At 40.3% G+C, this 22652-nt stretch overlaps 1 protein-coding gene and 1 pseudogene across 4 annotated transcripts in view; both read left to right on the top strand.

Annotated features, from left to right (window-relative positions):
- Nucleotides 1-553: 553 nt before the first annotated feature.
- The window catches only part of Adipor2 (adiponectin receptor 2), a 90211-nt gene continuing 68112 nt past the window's right edge, over nt 554-22652 (top strand). Inside the window, exons 1-2 of one of the 4 annotated variants that reach the window (XM_010630407.3) lie at nt 554-749; nt 13260-13745. The gene's annotated coding sequence lies outside the window, so the exon portion shown is untranslated. Of the gene's footprint in view, nt 750-13259; nt 13746-16566; nt 16768-16803; nt 16824-22652 lie in introns of those variants that run through there. The other 3 variants (XM_010630410.3, XM_010630406.3, XM_033760767.1) reach the window with 3 other exon arrangements.
- On the top strand, nt 7590-9475 carry LOC104866550 (annotated as a pseudogene).

Genomic DNA, 22652 nt, shown 5'->3' with positions numbered 1-22652 from the left:
TGTGTGTGTGTGTGTGTGTGTGTGTGTGTGTGTGTGTGTATTGGTACTGGCGATCAAACTCAGGTCCTTATGCTTACAAAGCAGGCAGTAGAACCACTGAGCCAAACCTGCAGCCCCTTAATATATTTTTAATACAGGTAAAGTTGCAAAATGAGAGCCCATCTTTAGTTGCAGTCCTTGGCTGGTCTGCAATAAAAGACTTCCAAGGAATGATTGCTAAGAACAAGTGCTAGAGTTGCAGAAAGTGAACACCGTATTCTGGCAATAGTAAGTAGTTAGTTTGGCTGCGTGACAGTACATAGTGCATGGAGTAATGTGAAATTTTTGGAATAGCATATTAGGGACAGATTGTAGAGGGCCTAGGATTTCAGCTGAAGTAAAGTTGGACTTTGAGAAACTTTGAAGTTTGTTTTTGAAATTAACTCACTTTGAAAGTTAGTCTTGGCAGCAGCATACACAATGGAATGGAGGGTGGTGAGTTTTTTTGTTTGTTTGTTGGTACTGGGGATCGAACTCTGGACCTTGTGCTTGTAAGGCAGGCGGTGACACCACTGAGCTAAATCCCTGGCCCTGGAGGGTGGTGAGATTAATGGCAAGGACACCAATTAAGAACTTATTGCAGAAGTCCAATGTGGACGTAATAGGAGCAGGATCTGACAAAAGCTTGGAGCTGTTCAAATGACCAAATTATCAGCCAAACTGGAACTTGGAGAAGATGCCACACAGACATGTGACGGCATTCCCCAGAGGTAAGTTGCTTCCCAATAGAACACATTATGAACTCATAGACTTGCTGATTTCCACTAACGAAGTCACATGCTATTATAAAATGTCTGCTAATTAGCCTGACCTAGCTAGAGTCCTCCCCTTGATCTGACCCAGGCTTGAGTATGATCAGTGTGGTTTGAGCAACAATTTTAAAATAGGGAAAGTAGCATAAACCAGATCAATCCATAACTTTACAGAGTTTAAGCAACTTTTATTAGCACCAGCCAAAACAATTAACACTCTCCTGTTCTTTGCTTCTACTGTTAACAAGATCTTCTAAAATTATTGTTCCAGACTTTCAGCTTCCACATTTCTTGGCAGATCAATTTAATCCCTGGTTCCTGCAGGGTTATATAACCTATTTCATGGTGGCAATCCAAATTGTCTTGATTTATATTTGTTTTCACATTATTCTGTATGTTCTAAGCTGATTTTCATACATAACCTTTGTTATTCCTCCTTTCCCAATTATTGTGGGTTGAATTATAACTTGTTTCTTAATCAGCTAAATTTAGATGGATACCAGCTGTGTAGAGACAACACCTTTAGTACCTAATTGATGAATGAACTGAAAAATAGCAATAGGACTATGAAGCTAATGGTTAATTGGAGGAGAATGCAAATTACGATTGTGAGAATGTGTGATGAAAAATGTGAGTCCAGAGAGATGGAATTACTTTATATATGTAGTAACTGAAAATCCTGGAATCACATTTAGTACACTACCAAAAGGTATTAAGATGTACTTTTCTCCCTTCTCCTCCAACTTCCCTCCCTTCTATTAACATTTTTAACATCATGGTACATACTGGAAATTACAGTGTTGCACTCTTCCATCTTGAAATAATTTGGCAATGGATGAAAAGATTTTGTTATTTTAAAATGGCCAGTTGTTAGCCAGGCGTGGTGGTGCATGCTTGTAACCCCGGAGCTCTGGGAGGCTGAAGCAAGAGGATCACAAGTTTGGGCCCACCCTGGGCAACTTAGCAATTTAGCCAGACCCTGGTTTTTATTAGTATTATGTTTGCAGTACATAGTTTATCATGGTCAGAATAATAATAAGAATGAAAGCCCTGGGTCTAATCCCCAATACTGAGAAAAAAAAAAGTCCAGTTCTTAGATTTTTGTTGGGCTAGGGATTTAGCTCAGCGGTTTGGTGGCCTGCTTCACAAGAGCAAGGACCTGAGTTCAACCCCCTGTACCAAAAAAAAAAAAAAAAAAAAAAAAAAAAAAAAGATTTTCGTGACATGATGCTTTCTGTAAACTTAAGTGTAGGGTGGGGGACGTGGCTAAGTGACCCTAAACCTAACCTTAAGACCCTGGACTTGACACCCCCATACTGGAAAACAACGTTATTATTATCCTGAGTCCACACTTCACAGGAATCATTTGATTTTTTTTAAGTACTTTTGTTAGCCAGGCATTAGTAGTATCTGCTTATAGTTGCAGTGCTCAGTAGACTGAGACCTAGACAAGTTTGAGCCTAGACTGGACAACTTAACAAGACCCCCTCTCAAAAGAAAAGAAAAAAACCTTTTTGTCTTTGGTAGTGATTAGAATTTTACAATTTTAAGAAAATAGTTCCTGAAATAATAATTTTTAAAAAATTATTTTAGGCATGGTGGCATGGTCCTGTAGTCCCAGGTACCTGGGAGGCTGAGGCATGAGGATCATTTGAGCCCAGGAGTGCAGGGCCAGCCTGGGCAATATGAGTGAGACCATATCTTAAAATTATTTTCATGAAGTTTTGGTACATATTAGGAGTGCAGGGCCAGCCTGGGCAATATGAGTGAGACCATATCTTAAAATTATTTTCATGAAGTTTATTGGTACATTTTAGGTATTCAGTACAGTTACATTCATCAGTGGGATCTTGTACCTTTACATGATGTATCTTGATTCTTATTATTTTCCCCATACCTAAACATTTTTAAGTTTTTTTATTTTACCTGGTAAATAAAAACATAAACATTGTACATACTAATGGGAAATGTGATGTTTTGATTGCAATAGGAAGTCTTAACCAAGAGTGGAATTAGAAGAACAGGGATAGTCCTCAGTAAATTTGTGAATATTTGATGTATGCATTTACTTTTCAGAGGGTTATAGGTCCTCAAATGAGTCTATAATTTTAAAAAAGTCTAAGAGCGACTCTCTGCCCTGCTTGACTAGGTTCCCAGAATTGCACCTTGCTACATAGCCTGGTGGCTAAATGCTTGGGCATTAGAGTCACTCTGTGTCTGAATTCCAGCTCCTCTAGTTAATAAGTATGTAGCCCTAAACAAGTCAATTTACCTCTTGCACCTTAGCTTCCCCATCTGTAAAATGGGGCTAACAATAGTATTATGCCACAGGGTTGTAATTACATGAGTTAATATTTATAAATACCTCAGCAAAACATTTCTGAAGATCTGACGTGTCTGCGTCTGCAGTGGCAGTGCATACGTGGGGACCTGAATGACACCATTCATGTAATCAGAAAGACAAACAGGAGGAAGAAAAATTTAGATATATAATTGCTTGGGTTGAATAATTAAATTTGGAATACAGCTTTAAGAAAATGCTCATATTTCCAAATATAGGGCAAAAATTCTCAAAATACAACCTTTGCTTTTCCCTTTTTTTTTTTGGTACCAAAGATTGAGCTCAGGACCCCGTGCTTGCAAAGCAGCTGGTGGAACCACTGAGCTAAATCCCTGGCCCTTTTTCCTTTTCTTGAGACAGAGTCTAGCTATGTAGTTTAGGCTGATCTTGAACTGTAGTGATCCTCCTGCCTCCATCTCCCAAGTGCTGGGATTACAGGAATTTTTCCTTCCGGCCAGTGAGAAAGTCTGGGTGCATGGACACAGTGTGGACTGTCATTATCTGACCACTTACACCAGTGTTGGAACAAACTACACACATAGGACAATTTTGTTTGTAAAGAGAATGTGTCTTACACGTACATCTTCCAGGGCCAGGGATTTAGCTCAGGGTTCTGCTGCCTGCCTTGCAAGCACAAGGGCCCAAGTTTGATCCCTGGTACCAAAAAACAAAACAAAGAAAGCCAAACACATACATCTTCCAAATAGTGAGCCTTTGTTTCTTTTTTTTCCCCAGTGCCGGGGGTGGGAGCCAAGATCTCAGGCAGGCTAGGCAAGTGCTCTACCACCAATCCACAACCCATCTCCAAATACTGAGATTTAATTAAAGAAAGTCACCTCTGTTTCTGAAGTCTGACGGCCCTTCTGGGACTCCTGGGGGTGTCCACGGATCCAGTCAAGATGATGCTACGTCATAATGTCTTTGTTTCTTTATGTCATGAGAGGTCCTAAGCTCCTCCTCAGTGGAGGGTTCTGGAATCACTGGTTTTTCACTTCAACAACTGACAGCCTGCTCTCTGGAGCAGACACCCTGGGCTCAAATCCTGGTTCCTTTTCCTACTAGCTCTGTGACCTTGGGGCAGGTGATTGAACATTCTCTCAGTTTATTTGTAAAATGAGGGTAAAAAAATAGTATTTGAGTCAGAGGTAGTGGTGCCCACCTGTGATCTCAGTGCTTTGGGAGGCTGGGGCAGGAAGATTGCAAGTTTGAGTCTAGCCTGGGCAACTTAGTGACTTAGCAAGACCCTATCTCACAAAAAATAAAGAGCTGGAGATGTAGCTCAGTGTTAATGCCCTGGGTTCAATTTTTAGGGCTAAAAACAACAAAACAAAACACTGGAAACAGTATCTACTTCATAGGGTAATGAAGATAGAGCAATGCCAATCTTTCCACCCATGCTGTGTGCCAGCCTGCAGAGGAGCAGATGAGAATAAGATGCCAAGAACTGTAATAATAATGCCTAACTTGTGAATACTATCATCTACCCTGACCCAGCAGGCGGGCTACAGTATACTGGGGGATGGATTGTGGGGAGCAAGAGGGTAGAAGTCAGCATGACTGGGCGAGGCAGGAGCTGGGGTAGGTGTGGTTGTGTGTGTGTGTGTGCTGGGGGGAGGGACTACTTAGGGTGCCCTAAGTAGTGGTGGGTTTAGCCGAGTTGTGTCTCTAGCATGGTGGTGTTTGTGGGATTGTGGTTCCCTGAGAAAACATGTGTTGAACAAAAACTATCTCCTTCCTTCCTTCCTTCATTCCTTCTGTGGTGCTGGAGGTTAAACCCAGGGCCTCCCACATGCTAGGTAAATGTCCTGCCTCTGAGCAACACATCAGCTCCAGCATAAGAAATTATTAAACAAGCTGAGGCAAGAGGATTGTGACTTCGTGGCTACCTGGATTGTGTGTGAGACCCTACCCCAAAACAAATAAAAGAAATCATTAAACAAAGAAAATTGGAGGAAAAGGAGTGACTTTTGATAGTTTGGACCCTTTTTCAGTAGGAATTATTGTCTCTTTTTGCTAGTTTCCATTTCCTACAGTTTTGCATTTGCTTTTTATCTGAACCAACAGAAAAAGAAAAGTAATAAAACAGCTATGACAAGGACCTCAGTCCTACAATCTTACCTCCCTTCAGTGACTATTGAGTCAGAGCAGTTGGAATTCAGTTCTAGATCAGGTCTGTCTCCTTCATAGCAAATGCCTGCCAAGTTTTACTTGTTTCTGAAAATTGTCACTTCACCAAATTGCAAGGACTCAGGAATTCATCTTAAGTAACTTGATGAAAGAATTCTTATCAGATTACCTTGACTAAGACAGGTCCTAAATTCTGAGTTTAGCTGTATGTCATTATCAAGATATTTCAAGGTGAATAAATCTCTTTATATTACGGATTTTGAATTTTATCACAACAAATGAAATGCTCTTTTTCTGGCTCACAGTTGTCTGTGTGTGGGTACTTGCTTAAGCATGTGCTGTAGGGAACAGATGCCGTCTTGAATTTTCCTTAATAAAAAGCTGACAGATTTTTAATTAACTGGGGCTTCCAAGTTACTGGTGAAATGACTTCTTTATTGATTTTCACCTTTATTTCTGTTTTTTTCCCCCCAAGATTGGTTGCTTCTTAGCCCAACATCTTTATTATTCTGTATTTTTAAAGCTGGGCATAGTGGCACAGGCCTGTAATCCTAGCACTTTGAGAGGCTGATGCAGAAGGGATAGCAAGTTGAAGCCCAGCCTGGGGCTGGAAATATAGCTCAGTTCAAGGGTCCTGAACTCGATCCCTAAAACCAACCATGAGAGGGAGGTGGGGGAGTACTTTTGTATTTCTTTTACCATTCTTACAACAAATGAGAGATTAAATGAAAACAACTCTTTATAACTTTGAAATATACATTTCTGGTGTTCTTACAAATATTTTTGCTTGGGCTGGGGATTTAGCTCAGTGATGCTATCACCTGCCTCAACACGGCAAGGTCCTGAGTTTGATCTCGGGTACAAAAAAAAATTTTTTTTTTTGCTTGCTTTTTATTTTGGTAGGTTTGTCTTCAAGAATATGTAAGAAGCTGGGTGTGGTGGCACATGCCTGTAATCCCAGGACTTGGGAGGCTGAGGCAGGAGGATCACTGCAAGTTTGAGGTCAGCCTGGGCTACATAGTGAGATAGAGAGTTCAAAGACAGCCTGAACTACATTGTGAGATCTTATCTCAAAAAACAAAAACAGGGGTGGGGAGTTAGCTCAGTGGTTCCACCACCTGCCTTGCAAACACAAGTTCATCCCCGGTACCAACAAACAAACAAAAAAACAAAACAACCTAATTTTTCTTTTTTTGGTACCAGTGATTGAACTCAGGTCTTAGTGCTTGCAAAGCAGGTGGAGGAACCACTGAGCTAAATCCCTGGCCCCCATGAAAGCTGTTCTTTTCTTTCTTTCTTTCTTTTTTTTTTTTTTGGTACTGGGGATCGAACTTGGGTCATTGCGCTTGTGAGGCAGGAGGCAGAACCACTGAGCTAAATCCCTGCCCCCAAATAACCCAATTTTTAAAAAATAGCAAAAGGTTTGAACAGACAAGTCTCACAAAAAGAAAAGCCAATAAGCACGTGAAAAAGTTACATCATCATCGGTATGGGGAGAAATCTCCGTCTGTCACTCTCCATCCCTGGATCAAACTCAGGACCTCATTCTCACTCTCTCCACTGCGCTACATCCCCAGTCTCTCTCTCACTTGATGAGCATAAATTGGAGGGCTGCAGCTTGAGCTCATGCCAGAAGGTTAGTATCAGGTGCAGAGGTTCACTTGATCTGGTGAAGTTCCAGAATAGAAGACAGCATCCCCTGATTGGAATTAGGTGTAGGGCTTGGCTCTGTCCCATGATGATCTCCTTGCCAGAAGAAATGGAGACAGCATTCTCCATGATTAGCAGATACCAAGTCATTTGCAAAGGTGTTTTCCACACCTTGCCTCTGGGAAGCTTACAGTTTCAAAACATGAAAAGTGAGGTTTCCCAAGAGCAATACTTAAATAGATGACAAGATGAAATAATGGCAAAATCCAGGCAGCTATCATAGTTTCCTAAATCTCCATCAAATCACACTCTCAAACCACTTGAGGCCCAACAAATGATAAAAAAGCAACAGGAGGCAGTGGTTGTCACTGCTGATGAAATTATGAAGTTTTTTTTGCGGGGGAGGTGTTGGTACTGGGGTTTGAAATCAGGCCTTTGCACTTGTGAGGCAGGCAGTAGAACCACTGAGCTAAATCCCTGGTCCAAGATCATGAAGTTTGAAGCATTAATAAAACAGGATCTCCAGGCAAGAAAGTGCAACAAAGACTGCTTTAGATACAGCAGACCATACAACTACTGACCTGTTCAACACTTACTCATATGATGACTACATAAAAAAAACAACCTAGAAGGAGGTGCTTTGCACGAGAGCAAAGGGAGAAAAGACAGTGGAGGTCGTTATGGAGCAGTTCATTGCCCACAAAGCACAGGAGGAGGCTTATGGTGAGAAGCAGCTGATACACAGGCTCATGTGACAGTCCCAACAGGAGCGCAGGGTTGCTGTGCAGCTCATGCATGTTCAGCATGAAAAGGAGGTTTTGGGCTGGGGATTTAGCTGCCTGCCTCACAAGCGCAAGGTCCTAAGTTCGATCCCCGGTACCACAAAAAAAAAAAAAAAGAGGAGGTTTTTCCAGCAAAACAGAATTTTCAGAGAAAAACCATATGAGGAAAGAGGACAAAGATTTCCAGGGTGCTCTTGATTGAGAAGCAGCTTTGACAAAACAAGCCAAGATTGATTTTGAAGAACAAATCCTCAGAGAGAAGTTCATGAACAGATGGCTGTGGAAAGAGTTCAGATTCACTATAGAGAGCATTATAAAATATGTGGAGAAATTTTGGATCAAATACTTTATTTTTCCACCAAAGTGGCAGGCTATTGAATGTTGACAAATAATCTGATTCCACTTAAGATGATGCGTGATCGGAAGGAATTGTTTTTTCATGGAAAGCCCATATACGAACAAACTTCTATTAAGCATGTGTCTGCTAATCCCTCTGGAGAACAACTTAGAGAACTGGTTAAAAGAGACTTGCTAGATAGCAATGATTATGAAGAATATAAGAACACAGCTGGAGAGTGGCCCATACCAAAAGAAATGATGGATAATTTACCACTTTCCAACAATTCCATACTGGGCCATGTGCTTCACAGACGCATTGAAAAATTTCTTCCTCCTCAAGTTGAGCCAACAGAGCCTGCACTGCCTTCATTTGCTATTAAAGGATGCTAAGTGGGGAAAACAGTGGGAAAACTATCATTTTAAAGACTCTACAAAGAAAGTTTCCTATTCAGGTACTCTGTATGGACACTCTTGTCCAAGAGGCTGCCCAAATATTTTATGACAATGAAAAAGTCAGTGAGGACCTACCATTTCAGAAAGAAGGTAGGAAGGCTCCATCAGATCCGCAGGAAGACAGTAAAGAAAGCCAGAACTCACACAAGGTATCTTCAGATGCTCCAGTTGCAGGTGAACCATTACCAGAAACAGAAGGGGAAACTACATCTAGTACACATACCAAAAACTGAAGAAGTCAAATGAAGTGATAGTGATAATTTCTCTAAACTCACTGTATGTGCTCAGCTTGGTGCAAAGTCACAACAATTGCTGAAGAAAGGAAAGAACATTCCAGACACATTATTAGTTAACATCACAGTAAGTGCTATTAATGAGATGCTGTGAATCAAGGGTGGATCCTTGGTCATTTTCCAATGACATTAAGCCAAGCACAGCTTCTAGAGGAAGCTCTCACCGGCTGCAATAGAAACCTCATAGAAATGGAGGCAAAGAAGACCCAAATATCCACAGTGGCTGTGGATCCTACGACTTCAAAAGAAGTACCTCTTCGCTCTTCCACATTTGATTTTTTTCATATTACTAGGTATTTTCAGATACTTTCTTGCTGAATCACATGAATGATATCATAGTTGAAGAATTTTCACATGAAATGGCTCATAAAGATATTGGTCAACATGGTGCTGCTGAAAACTAAGATAAGCATGGGTACCAGATTTAAAAGATCACATGCAAAAGAGAATTATAGGCTTCTTGGACAACTGGCCTTTGTCGGAACAGAGGTTTTCAGAACTAGAAAATATTCTCATAAAAATCAGTGCTGAAATAGATAAAGAGCCTTTATGCCAGAAACTCAAAGAAAATTTTGCAGCTGAGATAGTGAAGAAAGAAAAGAAAGAGAAGAAAGGTGATTGCATTTATTATAGTTTAAGTTTATATTACTAAAATATATGCGTCTGCTGTACTGACTTTAGAAGGAAATTAAAGTGTGATTGTGAAGTTCTCTCATATTTGGATTGAAATTATCTACCAGTGTATTTTGCCTTTTACTGTAGCTTTCTGCTGCATGTTTCTGAATAACATAGCTTTTTCTCTCCCTTTTAAATTAATTTTGTAAAAAGTGATAACTTTACCACCCTGAAAGCACTGAAGAGAACTTTATTCTTTTTTCCATTATAAAATCAAGTGTAAAATTTTCAGAAAGTAGGTAAAAAATATAAAAAGTAAAATAGGCATTATTACACTACTTTCGTTTAAAAAAGGAAATAGAATTAAAAATTCAGAATGTTAAACACATTGTATTCACTGACTATACACAATCTCTATTTGTCAATTAATATCTCTACATTAAAATTAAGGATATTACAGAGAGGAATAAAGATTTAAATTTAACTTAAAAAAAAAACACTATAGCAAAGTCAGGCTCAGTGGCGCACACCTGTTAACCCAGCACTCTAGGAGGCTGAGGCAGGAGGATCACAAGTTGGAGCCCAGCCTGGGCATCTTAAGTCACTGAAGTGAGATCTTGTCTCAAAATAAAAATAAAAAAGGGGCTAGGGATGTGGCTTAAAGGAAGAGCCCCAGGTTCAATCCCCACTATCACAACAGAACAGAATAAAACCAAACCAGAACACTACTCAGACATTTATCAGTGGATAAATGGATGGTCAGCCTCCCATCTCTATGACTAAATACCTGAGTAATCAACTTCAGAGAAAAGGTTTATTTTGGCTCCCTTTTGGAGGTTCCCATTTATAATGGTGGGTTCTGTTCTTTGGGTCTGTGATGAGGCAGTACCCCATGGCAGGAGTGTTTGGTGGAGCAAAATTGTTCATCTTTGGGCCAGGGAGCAAGAGAGTTAGGAGGGGCCAGGGTCCCATAATCCCCTTCAGGGGACACCCCCAATGACCTGAGGACTCCCACACAGCCTCACTTCTCAGTGATTCTATCACCTCCTGATAGTGTCACCTGGGATCAAGATTCTAAGGCATAGCTATTTAGTGGACATCAACACCCAAACTATAGCAGTGGATAAACAAACAGTAGTGTCACGTGTGGTGGCATATGTCTGTAATCCCAGCACTTGGGAGGCTGAGGCAGGAGGATTGCTGTGAGTTCAAGGCCAGCCTGTGCTGCATAGTGAGTTCAATGCCAGCCTGAGTTACATTGCGAGACCCTGTCTCAAAAAACCAAAACCAAAGCCAGAAAATGTCCAAGAAAAACATACAAACAGTGGTGTACCCAAACAAGAGAATACTATAGGAAGTACAGATTACTGGTACATACAATAACATTCCTGAAACTAAAGAATATTCTATTAAATGAAAGAAATCAGACATACAGGAGTACTATCACATAACTCTATTGATCTGAAATTCTAGTAGATGAAAAACTAATCTATTGTGACACAAAGAATACCAGTGATGGCCTGGATCTGCCTGAGGGTACATTTACTGTATGCAACGCATATCACAATAAAGCTGATTTTAATAAACCACACAGAAAAATTTCAAACTGGGTGTGGTGGCACATACCTGGAATCTCAGACCTCTGGGAGGCTGAGGCAGGAAGATCACAAGTTTGAGCCCATCTAGTCAATTTAGCAACTTAGCAAGTTCCTGTCTCAAAATGAAAAAGAGAGTTATGAATGTAGCTCAGTGCAAAGACCCCGTGTTCCATCCACAATACCACCACCACCACCAACAAAATCCACAGAAACTTCTAATATATATCCAAGCATTAAAAAATGTTATTTTGTTTACTTTATCTTTCTCATAGGAAGAAATGAAAGGGACATTTCCTTAGCTTCCAAAACAATTCTCTACGTCCTCCTATTGACTTTTATAAAGTTGCACGTATCCTTTTTGTTCATTTGTCTTGCGTGCACCAGACCTTGGGCTCCCTATTGTTCTATAAACAGCAACAGCAAAATCAAAAAGAGGGTGTTTACAGATATCTTCATTTTATTGGTAAGGGTATCACAGCTTAAGAAGAGTTAATGTGGGGCTGGGGATTTAGCTTAATTGGTTCCGCCACCTGCCTCACAAGTGCAAGGTCCCAGTTTGGAAAAAAAAAAAAAAAAAAAAAAAGTTAAAGTGCAGACCTAATTAAACAATGAGTCAGTTAGCAGCGCTGCCAGTAGTGATGCTCTGTCTTACACTTCCTCCCCAGGAGTGTATTACCCAACCTGTGTTTGAGGAGCTGCTAATGTAACTTATGTAATTATTAGACTGTTTATACTGCTTTTTATCCTCAGTTTTAAACATGACTACAAGTTGGCACAAATGGGAATTTAGTGTTATGTTTCTGCAAGTATTTAAAATGCATATGCTTGTAAACTTTCAAATCCAAGATTAATGTGGTTTTTAAATGATAGTGTTTGATATCAGTGATTTGTTTATTGCAATTAAGATGGAATGCAGATATTCATGTATTTCCCTCTAATTTTGCCATACAGTTTGCTAGACTATTTTTGGTCATGGTAAAGGGCTCAGTGCTAAGGCCCTGGCATCTGTCCTCTGCACTATAAAAAAAAAAATTAGTACACTATTTTCAACACAGTTAACATCATGTAATTCTAATTGGCTGACTGGATTTGACTATGAGATAATCACAGAGATGGATTTGACATTCTTGGTCCTTTCTTTTGGTTCATTATTATTACTTTTTATTGTTTATTATCTGCATTGTCTAAATTTCCCCCAGTTTATGGGTGTGTGTGTGTGTGTATGTGTGTTTGTTGCTGTGGATGAAACCCAAAGCTTTGTGCATACCAGGCAATTGCTCCTTACCACTGAGCTACGTTGCCAGCCTAATGTTTACACTTTAAATGCTTGTTTTTTTTTTTTTTCTTTCTTTTGGTACCAGGGGTTGAACTCAGGACCTTGTGCTTGCAAGGCAGGCACCATACCACTGAGCTAAATCCCTGGCTATACTTTAAATGCTGATAGAAGCCAAAATAAATCTCCCCTCCTTTAAAACACAAAAAGCTGATAGATATTGGAGCAGAACAGTTTAAGTTGGTTTTTTTTGTAATAATGAAGCTGCTGATTTCCTTATTTCTTTAGGTTTTTTGAGATGGATCTTGCTTTGTAGCCCAGGCTAGCCTTAAACTTGTGGTGATCCTCCTGCCTCAGTCTCCTGAGTACTGGCATTATAGATCTGGGCCACAGTATGGCCATTTTAATTGTTTAAAACTCAGAAACAGGCATTTCCAAAAAGACTATTAAATCTGGTTTTCATCAGTAGAACATTATTTTTTCTCTTAAAAATAGAGCGATTAAAAGGAAAAAATGGAAACCAAGTCTTTGTAAATAGGGAAGGGTGAAGGGGGCGAAGGCAGGGCAGGGAAATGGGGAAAAATAAGAACCAAGATACATAATGTGAAGGTACAAGATCCCAATGGTAAATGTAACTGTATTGTTTGTATTAAGTGTACCAATAAACTCAATGGGGAAAAAAACAGAGCAATTAAATTGGGCATGGTGGTGCATTCCTGTAATCTCAGCACTTGGGGGAGGCTGAGGCACGAGGATCACTGGGCATTTGGGCTATTTAATGAGATCTCTGTTTTAAACAAACAAAAAACAAACAGAAAAAAAAAAAAGAAAAAAAAGCAATTTTTCTGATTAGAAAAAACTAATTTCTTTTTTCACAGGAGTTATAAAACCCAGTCTCAAACTTGTTAAAATTTAGTGTGCTTAAAAAAAAAAAAAAAAAAAGTGTTGCTTAGAGTTTTGATTTGAAAGCTGTACCTTCATTTGCTTGCTGCTTTAGATACATCTTCAATTCTCATTGGCTACTTACTGCCTTGCATATCACAATGGAGGTGAAGTCTGTTGCTGAGACCAAGTCTACACACGAATTACTGAAGTCACAGCTGGACTGTGAATGCCACCCAGTGATGCACTCTTCTTGTCAACAACACCTGGTAATTGCATAGGTGATGACCCTTTCAGAATAGCTGTACCACGGAGCACTGTTGGGTCATGGTACTAGCATGCAGGCAGGGTGGAAGGGAATCTTCTGATGCTGCAGAAGATGAAGGATCCATCCTCCTATGCAGAAGTATGACAACATAAGAATGGAGAGAACAGAGACTCTCAGGATCTGCAGCTGATACTGGAGGATACAGAATTTCACTGACTTCTCCCTTGATTTTTGGACAACAAATCAGCAGACAATATGTAAATATTGACTTAAGTACTGTTCAGGAAAAGAGGCCTGAGAATTTGCTTTGGAACATTTAATGGTGACATCCAGGTAAGGGATAAGGGTGAAAGCAGCCATGGATAGGGAACTCAAGGCCATGTCCCTCAGGTCAGGGAGGGCGCCAAGATCCTCTTCAGTTGAGAAGGTATGAGCATTTTGAGGAAATGATGCAGTTTATTTCATCATTATATGAATATCAGAAATTGCCAGATATTATCTTTGAAGGAGACCAAGGTGACAGAACATGAGTTGTAATACATTAAAGAGAAAATAATAAGGTTTTCATAAACCTGTTTTGATACAATGTGTACTGTTTACTTTTCGAATAATGTCCTTGGTTTTGTCAAGCAGAATTATTAAAAAAAAAAAGGGATACAGGAAAGATTTGAGATCTGCTTTTGTGCCTTTTTTTTCTGTAGCCTTGTCACCTTTAGTAGAAATCTTACTAAACCTGAAAATCTTGTTTTTCTCATCTTTGCCCTATGTGAGTTGGTATTATGAATCACATTTGTAAACCCCAGATACCTGCCTTGTGCTTCAGATGTATTAAGTGTAACATTGTCTTCCTTCATCTCAAAAGCCTGTGTCTTTAAATGGAAACACAGAAGTCATTATTGCTATGATTTTCATGAATTAAGTAAACTTAAGATGACAATGTAAACTACCAATTGAAGGGAATTAGTTTTTTTACATATAGTTCCTCTCATTTTAAATTTAATAATTGTAGGTCTTTTAAGGCCTAAATGAGTAGGTCTTAATTACACGTTGAGACCATTATTGTCATATTTTGGGACTTTGGTGACTTTAATCACATCTTAAAATTTAATTTCCAGAGCTGGATTTATTAGCAGAGGCCTGTAAGCCCAGCATTTGGGAGTCAGGAGGGAGGACTACTGAAAATTTTAGGCCAGCCTGGGCTGCATGGTTGAGTTCAAGGCCAGACTAGACTACATAGTGAGCCTCTCATCTCCAAAGACAACTCAAAACCAAACCAACCAACCAATAAATAAACAAAACCTTTACATTTCCAGAATTTTTTTTTTCTCTTATACATTAGATCCTGGCTTCTTAGATAATGAGATCTGTGAAGCTTTTTCCAGCACCCCATTATCCCTTGCTGTGATCCAAAGGGAAAGACAATAAGCCACAGGCACTGGCTTGCTCCAGGCTTATGGATTTCCTTTCATCAATATCAAGAATTTTGATAGGTAAGACATTTATCCTTTAAGTGTGATAAATTCCTCCTACAACTGAATGTGAAGAAATCATTTTTTCTCTGCAAACCAATGTCTATACTTCTTTTCTTTCTGTTTTAGGGAGCAGGGCTTCTTTGTAGCTCAAATTCACTTCAAACTTGCAATTATCTTAATTCAGTCTCCCAAGCTCTGGAATTATGGCCAGCTATCCTTCCATCTTTTTTTTTGAACCAGGAATTGGACTTTGGCCCTTGTGCTTACAAGGCAGGTGGCAGCCCCACTGAGCCAAATCCCCTGCCCTAACCTTCCATTTTTTAATAGAGGAAATATGTAAGTGTAGTAGTTTAGTTATTATGGCAGGCAGAGTAGCCTACGGTGCAGTTGGATAAAATAGCCTACAAGGTGAAGAACTAATTCAAGCATCTAGCCAAGCTTGGAAATGTAAATGAATACACAAGAACAAAGGATAGGCAGGACTTTGGCTCAGTGGTTCCATCCCCTGCCTTACAAGCCGAAGGGCCTGAGTTCTAACCCTGGTACAAAACAACAACAAAGGATAAAAGTTAAAACAGGAGGTATGCTAAGTAGATGACTGCTCCACTCTAACCTCTGGGCTGGACTTGGAAGAACTTCTTGAAATTCAGTTTCCTTTGAACCCAGTTCCTATAATTTTCTTTAGGCTCTAAACTCACAAAGTCATCTGTTTAAAACAAGTCCTTACTGCTCTTTATAAGGCCTAAACAAAAAAGGTACATCATAGTTCCACTCAGAATCCCCTTTAAATAATTCCCAAGAGCTTTTTATTATTTCCAATAAGCAATCTATCTCTCACCTCTTGCCTGCGATTTTATTAAATTTAGGAGACAAATAACTCAATTTTATATAACACCAACTTTTTTTTTTTTTTTTTTGTACCAGGGATCAAACTCGGGTCCTTGTGCTTGTGAGGCAGGTACCGGGAACCACTGAGCTAAATCCCCAGCCCCTAAAACCAACTGTTTTATGACTACATGTTATTGGTTTCTAAGAAACCAGACCTTAATTTAAAGCTTACTTGAAAAATCACTCATTCTGGGTAAATGGAGACACAGTTAATCAATAGCTTCTGATCTTTCATTACCTTGATATCATTTAAAATCATTCTGAATTATATGCTAAAAGAGAGCGGATTTACTTTTTAAAGAAGTAGTAGGGCGTACATCATAAAACGTTAATAATGTAATAAATATCAAGAGCTACTGTTCGGGCAAGTTTACTAAAGCTCTCGAATTCACAAAATGACGCCTAGCATTATACTGGCCGTTGGTGGAAACAGGCGCACCAACCCAAACCCCTAAATTCTGTGTTCCGCCGTTATGTGTGGACCGTATCCATAGAGACTGGGAAAAGCGTCTAGGTGACAGAGTGGCCCCTTCTTGCACAGCTTTAAACTGCTTCCCTTTTTTGTAGGAGGAAAAGAAAAACCAAGTTTTGTGAGCGCGCGCGGAGAACTACTTCCTCAGCGCCTGGACTTACCACAATGTTTATGTTGACTTTCTGAACCACAACTCCCAAGATGCACGAGGCTTTTTAGAGTGGACACAGGGGCCCGCTTCCGGTTTGGGCCAGTGCGGCTGCGCACCGTGTGTGGTCTTATTGGCTCGAGCCGCCTCGTGCGATGAGCGTCACGGCGCCGTGCTGTGGTGGGGGCGGGCAGACGCGGTGGCGGCGGTGGTGGCAGCGCGAGCTACATCCAGACGCGTTATCGCGGTGGAGACAGCTGCGGCGCCTACGCCGTGTTGGGTCCCCTCCCTCCTCCATTCCCCCTCCTCCCCTTCCCCCTCAGCTGTGGTTCCCTGGCAGTCCGAGACGTGCGGCGAGGCGGCGACAAGCTCCGGGTGAGGGTCTCTGGAGTGCGAGCGCCGCTCTTTGCGCGCCCGGGGTCGGGGAGGAGGTGAGGGCTGAAGGGGCAGATGCACCCGGCGCGGGCCGGACGGCGCGTGTGGTCCTGGCCCGGGGCTTGGCCCCCAGCCTGTGTTCTGCAGTTTCGCAGGAGCTTGCGGTGGCCCGAGGGCCTGGACCCGCCCTTTTTGCCACCGCTGTCACATTTGCCCAGCGCTCGCTGGTCAGCGCTCTTGCCCCTGCGGGCAGACGGTCGGAGCCCCGGCCCTCCTAGGTCTCCTCACCTTCGCGTGCAGTGCACTTACTGCTCTTGGACAGACCCTGCCCGTCCTTTCTTCTTTTCCGTGTCTTTTATCACTTCTAGGAATTTCTTTGGAGGCAGGCTTTGGGTGGCTCTGCTCGGTACTAGTATTGCAGAGATTGGGATAGGAAGCTTTTCCTTACCTTTTCTTAGGTGGCGCTTCAGGTAGCCTGCTTGTGATAGTGTCTTGGGCCCTGTTCTGCCAAGCTCTGTTTAGCTTTTCAGCCGTAGTTCTTTTGAAATCGCTGATAACGGTTATAAATTTAAGTTCTTGGGGTTTCTGTGAGAAAGTTTAGATTGGAGACATTTTTTCCTCACCTCTTGTTTTTTGACCTTGATTTAAATGTTTGCCTCTGGAATTTGACAACTTCTTGAGATGTTTCCACAGTAAATTTTGTTAGATTAAGTATCCAGCTTGGTTTTGGGAGGTTTTTTAAATTTTTGGTTTTTGTTGTTTGTTTTTAGTATAATGGTGCTTTAGTGTGAAAACTTTTAGACTTATTCCCACTGTCAGCCCCCCCAAACTCTGAGAAATCTATCATAACATTTAAAATTACTTGATCACAAGTTTTTCCCAGTGAAATATTAAATTCAACTGAAAGGTTTATTTTTCGAGGAGAGATGATAAACTTCTTCCATTCTGAAGTTTGATTGTCTTTATCAAAGGGCACTTTAAGCTGGGTGTGCCTGTAATCCTCAAAACGTGGTAGCAACTCATTGGTGAATTGTGACATTTTAAAAAAATTAAAATGAAATGTGAAAGACATCTTTTAGATTCTATTTGTAGTTGCCTACCCACCTGTATATGTTTTTGTGTAGACTTTGGGCTATTTGGGGTAGGAGAGAGGAGAGTATGATTCCCAGGCTTTAAGAGTTTTGTTTTTCCATCCCTGTAATGGATGTATAAATTAATATATATTTTTCTATCAATAGTTTCAATTTAGTTAGCGACCCCCCCCCCGTGGTACTGTGGCTTGAACCCAGGGCCTTTTCATTGAGCTACATCCCCAGCCTTTACTTTTTGTTTGGAGAAAGGGTCTCTCTAAAGTTGCCCAGGCTGAGCTCAGACCTAGGCTCTTCCTGCCTCAGCTTTCCACGGTGCTGGGATTACAGATGTGTGCCACAGTGCCTGGTGTGCACTTTCTTTAGTATAAATCATATTTTGTTTCCCTAACTGAAAGTAATTTAGTTTTTTATTTATTTGTTTGTTGGTTTGTTTTGAGACAAGGTCTCACTGTAAAGTTCAGGTTGGCCTTGAACTGACTAGCCCAGGCTGACCTCAAACTCTTGGCAGTCCTCCTACCTCAGCCTCCCAAGTGCTGGGTTTACAGGCATGCACATCCACGTCTGGCTCTGCTTTATTATTTCAGAGATCATCTAACTTTACAGCCTGAAGGTCAAGTCCTGCCTGCTGCCTGTTTTTGTAAATGAAAAAAAAAATTTTTGTTGTTTTTTTGAGATAGGGTCTTGCTTTGTAGTTCATGTTAGCTTTGAATTCACTATGTAGTCCAGGCTGCTTTCAAACTCATGGCAATCCTGCTTCAGACTCTCAAGTGCTGGGCTTATGGGTATGCACCACCACACCTGGCCCAGTAAATAGAATTTTTAGTGGAAAATAGCCTTATGCAGTCTTTCAGGTATTATCTGAGTGCTTTTGTATTTTCTGCCTGAAGATCTCTAGAAAGAGGCTTGATATGAACCAAGTTTTCTTCATTTGTCCTGAAAAATATAAGAAGAAAATTGAGGAGTGACAATGATAATGGTTACCAGTTAATGAGTATTAATGAGTTAGTACACACTTTTCCATTGCCTTGTGTGCATTAAGTCATGTAGTCATGTAAATACAATTATTCCTATTTTACAGGTGAGGAAATTGAGGCATGAAGTTAAGTAGCTGTTGACTGAGCTAGTAAAGTGTGAAGATGAGATTTGAATTCATGTGGTCTGGTTTCAGAATCCAAGCTCTAAATATGCTGGACAATTTCTCCTTACAGCACCGGTACTGCTCAGAGTAGAAAGTTTAGAGTCCAGAGGGATATAATGTAAAATTTCTCCTGTCCTTATTTTTCTGGTTTCATTTGTTGTAGATGACCACTGTTAACAGTTTGATATAGCTTGTTCTAGTTCTCTTTGCATGTACAAATATTCATTTGCAAATATGTCTGCATATTTCTTAAAAAATGGACTTTAGAGCAATTTTACATTTATAGAAATCTGAGATGAAATTAGGCTGTTTCCATATCGTCCCTCCTTCCCAGTTTCCTGTTATTAACATCTGGCATCACTGTGGTGTATTTGTTTCAATTGATGAACCAATATCAATACTGTTTAGCTCATAATTCACTTTTTTTTTTTTGGTATGGAGATCAAACTCAGACCCTTGTGCTTGTGAGGCAGGCAACGGAACCACTGAGCCAAATCCCTGGCCCTTGTAATTCACTTTTGAGCTCACTTTTTGTGTTGTAGAATTCTTTTAAAAAGATAGAATCAAATCAGTCATTGTTCAGCATAGTGCTCTTTTTTTTTTTTTTTTTTTTTTTTTTTTTTTTTTTTTGCCTGTATGCTTTTAAAAATATAGTTGTTCTGGACTTGTAGTATAAATCTTCTTGATTTGCTAATGTTCAGATTAATGCACAAATTTAACATTTTCTTTGGAATGGGAAAAATTGCCTCGAAGCTACTTTATCTTTTATGCATTATTTGGGGTTGCCCTTTTGTTTAATTATTTTTATATTTTGAAATAGGATCTCACTAAATTGCCCAGATTGGGCTCTACCTTTTGATCCTGCTGCCTTACCTTTCCAAGTGCTGGGTTTACGGCTGTGTGCTATCATGCCTAGCACTTTATCATTTATAAAGTTGCATCTCACACTGCCAGCTGCTTTCTGCAAAGGAAATGTAATATTTTGAGTGGATGTTCTGGCTATGCCACATCATCATAAAGTTGTTTTTCTTTACTTTATTTCTGGATGTGGTAGATGGACTTCTAGTTTTTTTGAGACAGTGCCTCATGAGGCTGGTCTTGAACTCACTGTGTAGCCCAGGTTGGTCTCATTTGTGGTAATCCTCCAGCCTCAGTCTCCTGAGTGCTGGATTAGAGGCATGCACCACCATGCCCAGATCATTTTAGTTTTCTTCCTTATAAATTCTTTTTGATTTGTCTTTCCAGCTATTGCAGTTGGTAATCTCATCTGTTTGTCAGACTTTGGTTTTTTTTTTTTTTTTTATCGTTTTTGAGATTGGGATCTTGCTGTATTGCCCAGGCTTGCCCCCAACTCCTAGGCTCAAGTGATCAGTGGTCCTCCTGCCTCAGCCTCCTGAGTAGCTGGCATTACAAGCCTGTGCCCTAAACTTTGGCTTTTTAATGAAGGCTGTACAAGTTCCAAAATGTAACTTGCTCCTCCTCATCACTGAATTTGTCTATTTACTCCAGGGCTTTCTTGGAGGCAGCCCTGAATTTTTTCCTTAGTTGTGCCAGGTGGATTTTCTGGAAGTCTCCTTGCAGCTTTGGCTCTCTGGTCCTCTATAAGCATACTGTTCAACTTCTTGGAGATATTTTTCTGTTCTTCATTTAAGCATTGGTGCTTATCAGTACAAGTATTCCCCATCCACTGTCTCCTCACTGAGACCAGTGCTTCCTCATCCATTTTTTGTCTGTTTTTAGCATTCTGTTCCTCTTTCTGAGCTTTCAGAAGTTATGTATCTGGACTGTAATCTTTAGCATCTCTTTCTCACTTTTGATTATTTTGAGGCCTCTGTGGATTCAGAATTTATTCAACATCGCAGCAAACTTTCTCATCTTTGTGTGTTTTTTGCTGCTAGGCTAGATCTTGAGGAAGTTCTTTGTGGCTAGAGGACATTGAGCTGTTTTGTTTATTATTAGTTTTTTAATAGCTTTGGTTCCTACTGTTATGGCTTCCTCCACAATTCTTGTCTAAAACAACAAAATAGATGGTCAGTCAGGAGCAGTGATTTAATGATCCATAAGATGCCTAGGTGATGAAATGCTTGTACAACAGAGTGATTGTTACCTTTCTTTGGTGTGTTTGCAGAAACTTGCCCAGAGGCATAGAAGTTAAAAAGCTCATGAATTCTGATTGATGTAGAGATAGGTTCACTTGTCATGATTTTCACTTCAGATCTCCTTAGAGCTAAGTGCTTTTATGCAAAAGTTGGGGGGGGTCCTGAATCAAGTGAATAGTTGAACAATTAAACACCTTTATTGTTTTCTTTTTTTGGCACTTTTATAACCTTTTAAACTATTTTTTTTATTTTTTTGCTTGTGGCACCACTTTTCCCTTCTTGCACTAGAAGTTGTCTTGCTGTTTGCTCTTTATCCTAAGGTTCTTGTTTTGTTTTGTTTTCCTTGTTGTTGAAACAAGGTCTCATTGTATGGTTCAGGCTGGGCTTGAAATCACTACTGTAGCCCAGGCTGGCCTTGAATTCACCAGTGATCCTCAGCCGCCTGAGTGCTGGGGTTACAGGACTGTGCTACCATGTCTGGCTATCCTTAGGTTCTGAGGCACTATCCTATTTGTTTCTCTTTTTTGTATTATTCTACAAAGAATGTCATGGCAGCATCCAGTATCTTGGTGTGACCCTAGAGAAACATGCAGTTGTGATAGTATTGACAGTATTAGCTTCAATTCAGATGTTTCTTCTGAAGAAGTCAGTTGTTATATGCAGAGTTTTTTTTTAGACTGGGCCTCATTATGCAGTCCAAGCTGGCCTAGAACTTGGCAGGATCCTCCAGCGTCATCCTCCTAAATGCTAGGATTACAGATGTGCACCACCATGCGTGGCCCAAAGATACTTTGACTGCAGTTGTATTGCTGTCTCTTAATGTGTTGTATGTGAAAGTGTGTACTGTTATATTCACTTGTTTTCGTGGTTTCCACTTATATTCTTGCTGCTAGTCACAATATGAGTAAAGTCTTAGAAGCTTAAGCAACCGAAGTTTAAAGGAGAGCAAAGTTGTTGCATCGATAGGATTCTTACTTTTCAGATAGATTTGCAAAAATGTTATTAGAAGATCTAGATGACAGTTGTAGGAAAGCAGATCCTTCAGCTCTTGAGAGCTGAAAGTTGTTTCTGTTCTGGGCAGCAATGACCAATCTGTGCCATAAATATTATAAATTACAAACTAAAATCCTTGCTGACTTTATTTGGTAATTTGAAAATCTCCACATAGGATTTGTAGTGAATATTATGTTGCTGTAAAAACTTGTAGACCAGTGGCTCAGCTGTTTTATTTTTTTTGTTTTGTTTTGCTTTTTTTGAGACAGGGGCTCACTATGCAGTTGAGATTGCCCTGGAACTTACTATGTAGCCCAGGCTGATCTCGAACTCACAGTGATCCTCCTGCCTCAGCCTCCCGAGTGCTGGGATTACAGGTGTGCACCACCGCACCCAGCTTCAACTGTTTTAGATTTTAAAACTTCTGGAAGTTTCTGGGTAGCTAGTTTTTGTTTTTGCTGGATATGTTGGTTTCCAACTATGTCTGCTGTAAGCAGTTCTCAGAAAGCCCACACTTGTCCACTTGTTTGACTTTGGATATGGAATTGTATTTCTGGATATTAC

This window comes from Fukomys damarensis, unplaced genomic scaffold (assembly GCF_012274545.1).
Source record: "Fukomys damarensis isolate Sample0158 unplaced genomic scaffold, DMR_v1.0_HiC HiC_scaffold_5, whole genome shotgun sequence".
Classification (NCBI taxonomy): domain Eukaryota; kingdom Metazoa; phylum Chordata; class Mammalia; order Rodentia; family Bathyergidae; genus Fukomys; species Fukomys damarensis.
This window is presented reverse-complemented; position numbering and strand designations above follow the sequence as displayed.